This window comes from Echinops telfairi, unplaced genomic scaffold (assembly GCF_000313985.2).
Source record: "Echinops telfairi isolate 266 unplaced genomic scaffold, ASM31398v2 ScPeMD7_7457;HRSCAF=8495, whole genome shotgun sequence".
NCBI classification, from domain to species: domain Eukaryota; kingdom Metazoa; phylum Chordata; class Mammalia; order Afrosoricida; family Tenrecidae; genus Echinops; species Echinops telfairi.
Window position 1 is genome coordinate 36126417 of NW_022111357.1, and position 5662 is coordinate 36132078.

The following is a 5662-nucleotide window of genomic DNA, read 5'->3' on the forward strand; positions in this document are numbered from 1 at the left end:
TTTCGTGGAAAACATTCGTAAAAATTCCTAAAATCATGCAACTCCTGAAAGTGTTCAAAGAACTGAAAAGATCATCAGAACAATCACTGTAAACAGAATCACAAAGAGGTTTTGCAAAGATGAATATCATATGTTCAGAGAAGAGAAGTGACCCAGTTCTAATCTATCAAGCACAATGACCATTGCCTGAATCAGCCTCCCCCTAAACGAACGGGCTCTGCTCCTGCAGTGAAAAGGTGGTTAAGGATAAATCACACAGCCGGCGCTTATGCTTGAAAATTGTCGCAGCCACTGTGTCAATCCATCTCTTTAAAGGTCTTCCTCTTGTCAGTGACTCTCTACTTTCCCAAGCATGATGTCCTTTTCCAGGTACTGGACCCTCTTGACAACAAGCCTCAAGTATGTGACAAGGAGTCTTGCCATCCTTGCTTGTAAGGAGCATTCCGGCCGCACTTCTTCCACATGTGTGTTAGGTTGGGTTCTCTAGAGAAATAAAACCAGTGGCACTTGTATGTGCATGTATATAGGAAGAGATTTAGATCAAGAATGGCTTACACGGTTATAGACGCAGATAAATCCAGTTCAGTTCAAGTCTGTGGTAGTCACCTAATCTGGTGTCAATTTAAGGATTAAGAGTGTAGGGGTGGAGTCTAAACTGTCAATCTGGAGATAGCCAATGAGACTTCTGTGTGGGCATGGCCTTCTCCTGAGAAATCTGGTACCTCCTCCTTGGAGGCAGAAGATACTTCTCTCTCTCTGCTACTCCCTGGGAGACATTGCAGAAGGCAAGCCACAAGGACTCAACCAGATCTCGGAAGCTGGAGAAGCCACAGAGAGACCCCTGCCAGCACTGAGATGCTTACAATGCCACTGGATTCAGACTTTCTACCCACTGGCTTGTGATCGGCCTGCATTTGGCTTCATTTCATGTGTTTCATGAGGCCGAAGACGACTTTATAGATTGGTATCGGACATATGGGCTAATATCAGACTTATGGCCTGGGACTGGACTGGGTTGGGATGTTTTCTCAAACCTCTCCCTTATATACATATGTGTGTTTATGAATTTGTTTCTGTAGTCCACCCACACTAACACAAAGTCCATAGATCAGATATAGCTCCTGACTCAAAGTGCCCCAGGAGCTTTTGAACAGGAAGCAGGAAGATGAAGCCCGAAGGCCACAGACTGGTGGATACAGAGCTGAATGAATGCAAGGTTGACGGAATGAATCCCAGGTCTGCTGTCCACTGATGGGTCCTGTGATCGGCTGGCAATACATCATAGATCGAGGGACCAGATGGAGGTTCCAGATCCAGCAGGAGGCAAAGGAGCCAGAAAGAGCCTGGGTCTCTCTTATACAAAAAGCCACACTCCTAAGGAGGTGTCATCAGGCTGTGACGTGATTGATAGTTTGGGCTCCACCCCTGCCTTCACTCCTATTATAGTATTCATGTCTGCATCTGACACAGCCCTCAAGGCACAGTGGTTAACCACTCAGCTCCTTCCCCAAAAGCTAGTAGTTAAATGCACCGCCTGTTTGGATTAAGCTGAAGCAGGTCTGGGCCCTGCATGTGCTTCCCTGCACATCCCAAAGGTCAGCGGCAGACGGCGCCAGATAAGATAACCGCCAGATAAGATAACCAGTGAAACCAGATGCTCTGGGTTCAAAGAAAGCCGCAAGGAGTCGACAAGCAATTCTCGAGTTTCTGTTAGGTAGGCCAGCATAGGACTGGGGGGATGTCCGTTAGTGCGTGCCCAGAGGGTCAAGCTAGGGAAACAAAGGCGTGGCACACCGCACATGTTCAGTGGGCGTGAACTTGAATTGGATCACCTAGCCAGGTAAATTCAATTCAGCCAATGGGGTCGATCAGGGGTCGTCCACCACGCCTCCCTGTGGAATCCTTAAAAAGGCAGAAGCCAGGAGGGGAAAGAGGGAGAACCTAGAGGGGCTGGGGAGAGAACTTAGGCGCAGAGAGCTTTGGCACGGCCTTGGGACACGCTTTGTGGGACGCAGAGCCGCTCCCAGCTAGGCTGCATGTCCGGGAGGAGCCCCTTGGGTGCCGTGTAAACCTGAAACTTCTTCTAACCCTCATAAAACGTACTTCGATCACGAACCAGGCTTCGGCGTGAATTCGAGGTATAAATCTAGCTCCAGAGAGATCTAACATTTCCAGACCCCATATACTGATTGCCATAATTGCCATACATTCTTCATCACCCCTTTAAAAACCTGCACCCCCAGCTGCTGAGCATGACTTCCCTGGCCTGTTGGCCTAGGTCACAGAATCTCGTCGGGAGCGCCCTCTAATAAAACTATTTCTGTTTCTGCTCTCCCTTGTCCTGTCAGTTATGTCTGTCTGTCTCCCTGTACCTCAGCTTCCCCTTTACACCAACCACTCTGCAAAATTATAGAAATATAAGTTTGTGGCAAAACACTGTCTGTCCTGCACCTTCCTCACAATTGTCCACATTCCAGCCCATTGTTGGAGCCACGGTGTCAGCCCATCTCCCTGAGGGACTTCCTCCTTTTTCTCTGCCCTCTCCTTTACTGAGTGCGATGTCTTTCTCCAGGGACTCGCCTCTCCACATCGTGTCCAAAGCACGTGAGACCAAGTCTCGCCACCCTTGCCTCCAAGGAGCGTTCTGGCTGTACTTCTTCAAAGACAGGCCTGGGTGTTCTTTTGGCAGTCCGTGGTACTTTCAATATCCTTCAGCAGCAGCACAATTCAGATGCAGCTTCTTGGGCTTTCCTGATGCAGGGTCCATTTTCACATGCATATGAGGCAACTGAAATGGCCTGGGTCAGGCGAGCCATTTTTGTCCTCAAAGTCGCCTCCCTGCTTTTCAGCACTTTAAGAGTCTTGTGCAGTCGATTACCCAATACAATGCATCCCTTGATCTCGTCACTGCTGTGTCCCTGAGCAGCGAGCCAAGCGAGACAAAATCCTTGACAATTTCAACTTTTCTCCCTATCGTGATGCTACCCAGGGGTCCTGTTATACGGTGTTTTGTTTCCTTAAGAGTGAATTCTAATCCATATCGAAGGCTGCGATCCTTGATCAGCAGCAACGAGGGTTTCAAATCCTCTTCACTTCCAGCAAGTAAGGTTGTGTCATGCACATAACACATGTGAATACGCTTTCCTCGGATCCTATGCCCGTTTCTTCTTCATATACTGCAGTCTAGCTTCTCTGATGATTGGCTCAGCACGCAGATTGAATAAGTATGGTGAAAGGACGCAGCCCTGATGCACACCTTTCCTGATTTTATGTCATGCAGTACTCCCTTGTTCTGTTCACACACCTGTCTCTTGATCCGTGTACAGGGAAAAGGTTGCTGAAGATCATCCAAGAGCTGCAGCAGCATATTGACAGGGAGCCGCCAGATTCAGAAGAGGACATGGAATCAGGGATCTCATTGCTGATGTCAGGCCGATCTTGGCTGAAAGCAGAGAATGCCAGACAGAAATGATGAGTTCGGTGTCAAGGGAAAGGCAACTGATATGGGATACAACATTTTAAAAGAGATATCTAATCTAAAATTTAAAATGACTGAATTTTTCAAAGCACAGAATTAACCTTTCACATAAACTCAAACATGTTGCTTAGAAACCAACCCTAATATTCATTTTTTTAGTTAGACCATGAGTTAGTTTATTGTGCCAACCTGGCCAATAAACACATGTGGGGTTAATTGAAGGGCGTAGGGATAAATGGCTCAGTGAGCCTCGCCTTTCTAGTTCTCAGGTCTCTTGCTTTCTGATGGTCGGACCAGGGTGCAGCTGCCTTAGCCAGTTCCATGCTTCAACTGGCAAAATTCACTTCCTACAAGACATCCCCAAGAAAAAGCTACATGGACCTACCCCGATGCAGCCCTGGGTGCTGGAGCAGCTGTGTGGAGACCCCTGCCAGTGTTGAGATGCTTACAAGCTCACTGACTCGGCTTTTCTCCTGCAGTTGGCATCATTGCGTGTGTTTTGTGAGATGGAGGAGGACTTGGTGTCAGACATATGGGTTAATGGTGGACTTGTGGGTTTGGGCAGCACTGGGTTGGGATGTTTTCTTTGATGTGCACTTAACCTTTACATAAAACTCTCTCTTATACATGAATTTCTTTGGACTTGTTTCTCTAAAGTACCCAGACTCACACAGACCAAGACTATCTATCTGTAGCCAAACTGTATGAAATTCAGTATTAGATCACCAAGAGGCCTACTGCTCTGGACCACCAGATGTCCCTTATAGAAGTTATCTTCTCCAAAATGAAAAACAGTTCTAATTATGTCTTTTGGCCCATCAGCAAGTCCAGTAGTGTCAATGTGATCAATAATGTCAAAGGTTACACCTTGCTTTGCCCTTCCTTTGACTGACCTTAATCACTGCAACTCATCAGAAAACCGTGCTCAGGCTCCTCCTGTCGGGTGTGGTTTACAACCCTCAGAGGGATTTGCGAGCCTCAGACCCTGAGGGTTTCATCTTCCCCCAATCAAATGACATCTGGCCTCCGGAACTCTCTCATCTCTTTTTGGATAACCAGACGTTTTCTCCACAGCACAACCAGTGACAGCAACAACAATATGTCAGAGGAAGTAAGCTGCAGAACAGTTAGCCCGGTTCATGTTGTTGCTGTTTTATAACATTTTATTGGGAGCATTTACCGATATTGTAACAATCCATAATCCAACTAGATCAAGCATAAGTGTACAATTGCTACCACCATCATTTTCAAAACATTTTCTTTCTTCTTGCTCTCTTTGATAGCAGCTCCCCTTTATCCCCTCCCTTCCCCACCCAGCCCAGAGGAATGCCAAAGGTGGACTTGGGGGCGGGGCATGGCACCCAGCAGACTGGACTGGAAAACAACCGTAAAGGTCAAATGGACAGGCCTGGAACCGCTTGAGGGCTTTTCCGTTTTTGTTGTTGGCTTTTCTTTTTCTCTTTATTTATTTTTTGTTTTGTTGATTTATTTTTTGTCTCCCTTTTTTGTTATGTTTTGCTCTGCTTTGGTTTTGCACGTATTATTGTCTATGCAAACAAACCCAGAGACCAGGGAAGAATGAGTGATCTAAAATTGATGGCGAGGAGGGCATAGGATGCTTGTGGGGGGCTCAATCAAGGGCAACGTAGCCGAGAGAAATTACCAAAACCCGAATGAAAGCCAAACATGATGGTGGGATGGGAGGAAAGTAAAAAGAAATAGAGGAAAGAACAGGGAGGCATAAGACAGTTATAGAGGTCTAAATACAGGCATGTATATATGTAAATACATTTTTATATACAATGACAGAGGAATAGAGCTATGTACATATATTTATTTATAAATTATTGCAGTAGCAGATGGACATTGGGCCTCTACTCAAGTACTCCCTCAATACAAGAACAATTTGTTCTACTAATTCTGTGACGTTCGCCTTCCCTGACCAGTTCCAGAAGACAAAGTGGGTGCATAAGCAAATGTGGTGAAGAAAGCTGATGGTGCCTGGCTATCAAAAGATATCTTAAAGGCTTGGAAGATAAACAAGCAGCCATCTAGCTTAGTAACAACAAAGCCCACATGTAAGAAGCACACCAGCTTGTATGATCATGAGGTGTTGATGGGATCAGGGATCAGGGATCAAAGACCTAAAACAAAACAAACAAAAAGCATATACAGTGAACCCTC